The sequence below is a fragment of the Adiantum capillus-veneris genome, chromosome 18 (assembly GCF_014529385.1).
Source record: "Adiantum capillus-veneris isolate H3 chromosome 18, ASM1452938v2, whole genome shotgun sequence".
Classification (NCBI taxonomy): domain Eukaryota; kingdom Viridiplantae; phylum Streptophyta; class Polypodiopsida; order Polypodiales; family Pteridaceae; genus Adiantum; species Adiantum capillus-veneris.
The window spans coordinates 27,280,313-27,289,827 of NC_140948.1; positions in this window are offsets into that span (position 1 = coordinate 27,280,313).

Consider the following 9,515-nt stretch of genomic DNA (forward strand, 5'->3'; position numbering starts at 1 on the left):
TCGCAAGGATCATAAATGTTTCAAGTGTGGGGAGCAAGGACATGGTTATGGTTCATGCCCCAAAAGAAATGCATGCAATGAGACTCCTAGAGATTCTATGGTCGAAGCTCCAAAAGAGGATACTCATTGCAAAGGATCATCCCTTTCCTATGCTGTGGGAAAGGTGAGGGAGCATGATTCCTTTATCCTTTTTGACCCTAGCTACTCACAACTTCATATCAACGGAGTTGGACACTAAGCTAGGCATACAAGCTTTCGAGATGGGAGATACTCTGACTGTTGCGCCGATGGAGTTTTCAAGGGACAACAAGCCTCCGTTACTCCCTTGATTGGGAAATTGAGGCTTCATGTCCAAAGCTACATCGACAAAGAGGACTTTTTCATCTCCCCTCTCCAACATGAGGATGTTATCCTAGGGGCACCATGGTTCAACCGCATGGCTGCCAATATGAAGTTCCCTGAAAGGAGAATTTGTTTCACCTACAAGGAAAAGAACATGTATATAGATGCTAATGAGTCAGGTACTACTATAGGTTTTGAAAATTCACTTGCTTTTGATAAGTCAATGAAAATCTCAATTTTTGCGTATATGATTTTTGTCAAAGAGTCCATAAATGATCCTAATGTTTTACCAAATCAAAGTTGTAGGATCCAAGAAGAATTAGAGTTGTCTAATTTTCTAAATAGATTCCAAGATGTTTTTATCCATGAAATCACTATGGAGTTACCTCCAAAACGAGGGGATGATGACCATACAATAGAGCTTCTACATGGGAGCTCACCGCCTAATAAGCCTCCTTATAAAATCCCAAAGTTGCAGGTAGCTTGATGCCTCAACAAACGAAATCAGAATTCAAACAATAATTCCACTAGTGTAGCACTTTGATTACCCATTCTAATGATACGATATAAACCACCTTACTTATTCAACCCTACTATCCAAAGAACATTCACTAAGAAAATTTGAAATCGTTTACCACGGCCTTTTACCGCGTTTTGTAGAGAGAGTCCAAAATGGGTTGTGGCCAAAGAAAGAGGGGGACAAAGGGGCATTTTTTTGTGATTTTTTTATTATCATGGTTATTACCACACTTATTATCGCTTTTATTATCGCAGCTATTATCGCTTTTATTACCAACCCCCGCTTTGGCACTAAAAAATTCAAATTTGGGTATTTCCCTTTTTTTGTGTGTGAATTTTTCATTAAAAAAACATGATTTTTAATTTCAAAAAAATGGACAAAAAATTGGTATTGAAATATGAAACGATGGCTATTTGGATAAATCAGATTGCACAAGGCATGTGGCCGCCCTATCACAAATTTTGGCCCAGAAGTAAAACACACATCGTGCACAAAATACGAGAGGCTTGCACTATGTTCCTGAATACCCCATGCATTTCACCCTAGAGACTACATCCATGCATTGGTGGCATATTTTGAAAGGCTTTACATAGTGGTGGCGGCGAGCTCTCTTGCTATGCAGAGGTGTTGAGCAAGGAGTACAATAAAAGAGAACTTCGTCAAAGCAGTTAACAATAGCAAAAGGACTCTCAAACTACGCACAACACAAAATGCTGACTCCACTTGCACCCATAACTCTTCAGAACAACACTCGAAGAAAATGTGTGAAGGTGGATGTGAGAAAGGGAGAGAGGTTATAACCATTATTATTGCCTCTAGCATTATTGCGCAATGATTTGGAGCTAAAATATGCAAATTTGAGTACTTCTTTATATTTTCTTAAATAATTACAAAGCATTTGTTATTTTTCATGAATAACTGTACCAAAAAATGATAAATATTTTTCATTGAATTAATGACACCCACTTGATTAACATAAATTATCACGCTTGACAAAAGTAGAGAGAGAGACAGAGAGAGAGAGAGACAGAGAGAGAGAGAGAGAGAGAGAGAGAGAGAGAGGAGCAACACTAAAGAAAAAAGAGAGAGAGAGAGAGTGAGAGAAAGCAATGAATGGGGGTGACACAACAAAAAACTTTCCTAGGATAAAATATAATGTTTATGAATCACCCATGGCTCCTAAATCAATAAAGAGAGAAATTGAATTGTCATTTGTGGATGTGTTTGCTTCATCATCTTCGAACTGGTCATCTTCCATCTCAGCATAGTCATCATGGCAATCATCCTCGTCAAGATTGGCGATGTTGGGTCTTGAATCATCGATCTCTCTCTTTTCTGTCTTCACCTCATCCAAAGTAGTAGGTGGGAGAGAGTCAAAGATGGTCTCCACTTCATTAGTGTCAAAAATGGTTCTTCCCTGAGGTGTCACAAGAACTACGAACCAAAGTTTTGGTTGATGGATTGATGGGACATAGATGACCTATAAAAGAGAAGTGCAAAGTAAGTGACATTGGTATTATGTCACAAGAAAATAAGGGTAAAGAAGGTAATCACTAATCTTCTCACAATTGCGTAGAAAAACTAAGTTGGCATACCTCCTCGTGTGATGCACACTAGACTCCACCATGTAAAGCCCATTCTCATTGGTAGAAATTTGACTCTTTGATTATATGAAAAGATTACAAATATCATCAAGAGAGAGTACATGGGATAAAATAATTCTTATGAAGGTATCCTTCATTTCGCAAATTGATTTGCTAGAGCTAAATCCGTGTTTTTCAAGGTTGCACTATTAGCATGCACCATACAAGAAACACCATCCTGAAATAGCTATACCAAAATGTCTTTGGTGGCAACCTGTAGGGCTTGTAAATTTGCACGTTGTATGCATGTAATGAGATCACTCTATTCATCCATTATCTCTCTCACCACCCGAGAGAAGGAAGCTTTGGGTACGATTGGCTCAGTGCTCTTCTTATACTTTTGGATCTCCCGCAAAGCAACTATGTATGGCTTCCATCTCCGTTTTTTTTGTGCTATTGGCAGTGGTGGAGGAGTCGCCTGCCTGGCCCATTGAGGAGGATCATTTTTGTACTTTTTTCTCCTCTTCTCATGAGCCTATTGTTCTTCTGGCGTCACCTTGTCCTTCTTGCTCTTTGCAGATTGCTTGGCTCTTTGAGGAATGTTTGAAGGCCTTGAGCTCCCAAGCTTTGCTTGTTGGGTGGCTTGAGCTCTATCCTCTGCCGCCTTCCTCTCTGCCCCTGCTCGTTCTTGTAAGTTTTCCAAGTGAGTTATTTTGGTCTTGACTCTCTGCCATTCCTCTGGTTGCCTCTGTCTTCTCCGTTCTTCTTGCATTCTTTGTGCTTTCTTCTCAGCTACCTATTTCTTTTCCATCTTCTTCATTTTATTCCTTCTCTTGGTCTTTCGTGCTTCACAAACTGGGTGGTCGCCTAGTATTACTTTGATTACCCTTTGTTCGTATCGTGGTCCAAATCTTCGCGGCATGGTTTTCACGGTTGCCTGAGCATCAGGTGCTGTGACAGCATGCAAGGGCTCTGGGTTTTGCAGCAGATCTCGGTATTCCTCTTTGGTTGCTCTTGTTTCTTGCGTGGCTCTATGTAGAGATGAAATTGTTGGGAGATATGGGAGAGATGTGCGGTTGGCATGATTTAGTGGTGCGAAATCACCAAAAATTTATCGCATGGTGGTTTGATCATCTAGATTTGATGGTTGGGGAGGTTGTTGGGCTTGTGGAGAGGGTTGCGGCATTGGGTTATCCACTTGTAGCTGAGGATGTGGATTTGAGGCTGTAGATTCTACATGGGGTGTTGGCTGCAAATTTTCAATGGTGTGAGTGGCTGTGGTGGTATCGATGTGCGTAGTGGTCTACTTGTGTAAATCGTCCATGTAGTGTAAGATATGAGTGCGTGCTCGTTTGTGCTCAAGAGAATCTTCTAGAATGTGCAAACAAGAAATGAACTTCAAGTTGTGAGTTTTGACTTATATAGTACATAATTTTTTTTAAAAAAAAAACTCAATAATACTAATAAAAATTAAAAAAAACTCCAAAATAAAAGAAACTTGACTCACGGGACCATTGATTGGGGCGTCAACAAATTACTTGGCATTACAATGCATGTTTACAATAGAGGTGGTTAGTGTCAAAAATTGATTGGTTTTCCACTTTCCACCCAACACCTATCATTTTGTCGCCTTGTCTCCAACCATCGTCAAAATCCATCTTTTGCACTTGAAGCATGATATGATTGTGATCGCCTTATGCTAACCACTTTCTCTATCAGGTGCTACTAGCATAGAGGAGAAATAACAAAGAGTTTGTGATGTCATCCATAGGATTATTGGGCTGGAGAGGCAGAACAAGGGGATCCACATGCCTTCAATGAGTCTCATGAGATTCTTAGGTACAGGGAAGGCAAAGCAACCAACTTTATCGAAAATGGAGACTCCCTAGGTAAGCCTGATGGACCCTCCACATGTTGTTTGGCCAAGGGTCTCAGTACAACCTAAGCCCACAAGTGATAGCTTTACCTTTCCAAGTTTAGCTCATCTCTCTCTTGATGACACCACGTCTACCATGCCTACCCCAGTGATGGGCATGCCAAGAAACATGCCATGTATGTTATTTGTTAGTAAAGCACTACTACATGGTGGCCCAATGCCTACAACAATACTATAAGTGTGTATCAATCATATGAAGGTCCTGGTACTCATATAGCTCCTACCCCTCCCATTGTTTCAACAACTTATGCTCCACAACCATAAAACCCAAGCTCTTATTTCAACGGGACCATACCGGCTAGCATTAGCATGTCACATCCGATGTCTGCTATGCCTAGGGCCACACATATGAACTTTGGGCCACCACATGGCACAACACCATACCAAACTTGGAACCCCATGGCTTCCTATGCGCCAAGCCTAATGCCAAAACCTACTCCGCATGTAGTCCTGAGAGCGCATGTCCCCACTATACCTGCTCACTTAGGTGACTTGGCAACCTTTGCTCAAGCTATTGGTCGATCCATTGTTGAAAATATGCGAAACAAGGCGGATAGGTATAGAACCCTAAGGGTGGATTGAAAAATGATTTACACTACTCTTAGGACATTGTTCTTAAAAGAGTACATACGAGAGGGAGTGCTTTGGGGTGTAGCATCTCAACTCCAAAAAGCCCAACGAGAGGAAGGAGAGTCCGTGAGAGATTTTATTATTCGCTTGAAGCATTTGAATTCCCGTTGTAATCCAAATGAGCGCTTCAATAATAACCAATTTCTTGATAGATTCATTAAGGGACTATGACATGATGATATCTACAATGGCCTAGTCATTAGAGGTATCACCACTTGGGAAGCAGTCACCACCAATGCGATCTAATTAGAGGATAATTTAATGATTCAAGGAGAAAGAGTGTCTGTTGAGCCTAAATTTACTAGCTCGCAAGCATTAGGACATCAGTCAATGAGCCTAAAGCTTATTTATTGATAAGGAACCAATGATAATTGAGATGACTTTCGCAGATCTCACCAAGGCCATTCAAGAAAGTCTTAGAGATAATCGTGCTCCGCAAAACAATCATATGTATCCAAGAAGAGAGCAACAATGGTGCTCATTTTGCTATGGTCCACATAGTACCAGTGAATGCCTTACGTTTAGAGTAAAATCTAATGGGAAAATGCAATGCATGTGGGAGGTACGGTCATCAATTTAAACATTGCATAGTATTTAAAGGTGCAATGGCCAATAGACCAACCTTAGCATGTACCGACACACCTCGAGTGCCTGGATTGATGCCATACCCACTTCTTGAACAAATGTCACATGGTCCCTAGGGCCCAAAATGTTGTTCAAACAACACCCTTACCACCTCTAGTGCTAGGACAGCAACCACTACATCCGAGAATCACTTTTGTGAATCAAGTGGGTTGTGAGACATCTATTGTTGGTTGGAAGGTTGTGAGGAAGATATAGACCCTAATATTGCCTATGGGATTGATGCACTTGAAGAAAGTCCACAATACTACATGGACATGGAGGACTATTGGGGACAAGTCAAACCTATCTATCAAGTAGCTACTCTTGCGGCAAGAGGCCAAAATATCAATTAAGACTGCCAAGAGACCACCTCTTCAATGCTACAAGTGTGGAGGTCCACATCGTGTAGCCGAATGTCGTATTAGACTACAAAAGAATGCCACACTAATGCAAACCAAATAAGCGAGCACATCTACAATGCCGATACTCATGTGTAATCAATGTGGCATAGATCATTTGATTGCCCAATGTACTAATAATCCAAATGTGCCAAAGATAACGCCATTGAATTTAATTGAGGTTACTGAGGAGCCAACACAAAGTACACCTGTGGTACTAGTAAATGTACTCACACATCGATGCTCCAAAACCAAAATTATGTTCTTAAAGAAAGAGACACAATATCAATTTTCCAATCTCAGAAGAAGAAGAAAACACGAAGGAAGAGATTGCAAAAAGCAGTGAAGTCAGACCCCAGTTCAAAGACCAACATAGGGACTGTGACGACCCCGTATATATGAACGACGTTGAAGAGGATTATGATTCAGGTGAAACCATGGAGACCAAAACAACCATTAGAAAATAAAATGACGCTGCAGAGGATTCTGATTCATGTGAAACCATGGAGACCAAAACAACCATTAGAAAATAGAAAAACAAGAAATATTGTCATGAGCCACAATCGCCAGGACCCAAGAAGAGGAACTTACCCAAAATCTACAGAGGAGATCACACGAGTCAAGCAATTAATGTGTTTGGTAGAAGAGACCCAAAGGGATCTAGAGCCAACACCTAGGCAGATCAAGATTACCGACACAGTGCTCCCTACGCAAAAGCAACCTCACAAAGTCCATAGACCACTAGCCATACCAAGTGTCATCCAAGAAGAAAGTAACTTTAAGTCATGGGAAAGTGGACGTACTCCCTTCTTGTTGGAGAGAATGTTTACATAGGGATTACCTAACCCTATCAAAGATATGGAGATTCCAGCTTCCCCAAGTCAAGGGACTGAAGCCCAAAAGGTGCCATTAAATATTGCCAAATTGATGGATTTCATGGCTTCAGAAGTTAGAACCACCATCATGTCCAAACTATATGGAGACCCTGAGCTATTCTTAGCTCTTCATGCTTTCCTCAATGGACAACTAAAAGTTAGGCTACCACAATTTTCACAGATGGATGGAGCTAGGGAGGTGACAATAGAGGAGGAACACTTAGATCCACAACCCAACCTAGATGAGAACTTTGTTGTTGAAATACCTATTAAAAAGTTGGGACAATACTTTGAAGGTGATGAATCCAATGCGACCATAACAATCACTATCAAGGTATTAATTGTGAAGGAAATTCTTGATGGTGGCACTGGGGTTAGCATTGTGACTAAAAAATGATTGGCAACTATGGAAAGACCTCACCTTGGGACTACAAACATAGTGGTAAAGATGGCCAATGGGACTATTGTTAAACCTATTGGGATGCTAGAAGATCTCAAGATCAAGGTCTTTGGATACAAAATAAAGCATACCTTCATTGTTATGGATTTTTCCAAGCACAATATGTCATCCGAGACGATCTTAGGATGTCCTCACATGAGGGAAGCAAAAATGGTACATGACTGGTCTAAACACCATGTCTACTTGCAGTTCCAAGACTATCATTTTGAGTTGATCTTGTAACTAGTTGAGCACATCCTCTAGGAAACAGATTTATAATTGATCATCATAGACCTGACACCGCAATTCACTCAGCCCCATTGCAGTTACACATGTAGAATGGACACTGACTTTTGGGAAGATTCTCCTTATATGGATGTTCTACCTTGGATGACTGAGTTTGACAATGTGGATTGGGTCAACCTAGCAGCAACCATAGACACTTGGGAAAATAGGGGGACGACCTGGGTAACACCTGAGGGGGATGAAATGGAACAACTAGTACCTTTTTAAATATGATAGGAGCAATACATATAGCTTTTGAAAAGACTCATTGAAATATAGAAAGAAAAACATACCAATGGGTCCCTAAAGCTTCTTTAGCGACAATGTCTGATGTTAAAAAATAGAAGCCTTGTAAGAAACGTCCCACTCGCTCCAAAAAATATAAGAAAACGTTGTGTTGTATTCCTAAAAGACTATTGGAAGCCCAAGGCTACTATGAAGGAAATGATCAAATCTCAGTGCCAAAACGTAAATTGTGTTCTTACCTGTCCACCAGACCCATGTGAGTCGAATCCTGTAAAGCCGATTGAAGATCGTGAGAAGGGAAAGGTTACAGAACACTATACACCTGATCCAGAGATAGTTTGGGTACTCAACAGTGTTATCATATACATGTGGTAGCGATGTGTGTGAACACACTAGGACCGCCAGGGCATTTTTTCCCTCTTTAGGAGGTTTTTTCCCCCGAGCATTGTATATACGCCCATCACTCTAGGGCTATCAATCTTTCCATTGCACACTAAGTAATATACTCTCTATTGTGTGCCTTGAGCTTCCTTCGTCTTCTCCAAGCTGTGTGTGTTTCTCTGCAACCCTAATTCCAACAATTGGTATCAGAGTAGATTGTGTCCTCCCGGGCTTAGTCGCTAGCTGCTCCAGTACACGCCTGCTCACTTTCTCCGTTTTCAGTGAGCTTTGGCGAGTGTTCACAGGTCGACAAATATTTTGAGTAGGCTCATAGAGCTTGATCTGCTCAGATTTTTGATTTGGGCTCATTTCGACCTCCGTTTCCACTACAGGCAGTACTGCACAGGCTATTTCGTCATTTTGTACAGAGTTTTTGTCAGAGCCGTTTTCTGCATAACAAGTGCCTTACAGTCTTCTACGGTTTGTGCTATATAGCACGTGTTGTTCCCGCTCCGTTTCTCCTATTTTTGGGCAGTTTTTACATCAGGTGCAGCATTTACCATGGCTGACAACAACAACACAGATGTGTTCAAGATGTTTGCTGCTGAGGACGCGGGCTGGATGGGGACGATTACCCTATGTGTTCTTATATGATGCAACACATTCTTGTGTCAAAAGGCGTCTGGAATATTGTGCAGGGCATTGATGTACGTCCTGGTTCTGAGGATGTAGGCGATGTTGAGGATGTTGCAGGTCTTGCTACAAGGATTGCTGCTATTAGAGTTGTTTTGCCTACGGCAGAACAAGCTTGTTGGGATTTAAGGATGCGCAGGCTCATGCATTGATTGCGTTGTCTGTGAAGCGCACCATTGTTCCTCACATCCGTTCAACAAAATCTGCAAAACAAGCTTGGGATATTTTGGTGGTCTTTATGCAAGTCGCAATGAGGCTAAAATTGCTTTGCTGCGTAAAGAGCTGGAGCAAAAGATTATGCATGAGGAAGATGATATGGACACTTTCCTTGATAGTGTCAAGGATATCAATGAGCAGCTTATTTCTGCAGGTGAAGTCATTTCAGACAATTCCCTTGTGCAGAAGGTTCTTGATGCCTTATCGGATTCTTACCAGACTTTTGCTAGTACTTGGAGACTTATGACCCAAGGAAATCCTGAAGTTGTCAAGTTTGATGCATTATGCACATTGCTGTTGCAAGAGTCACTTTCTAGAAAAAACAGGACTAGGCAACGTGCAGTTGA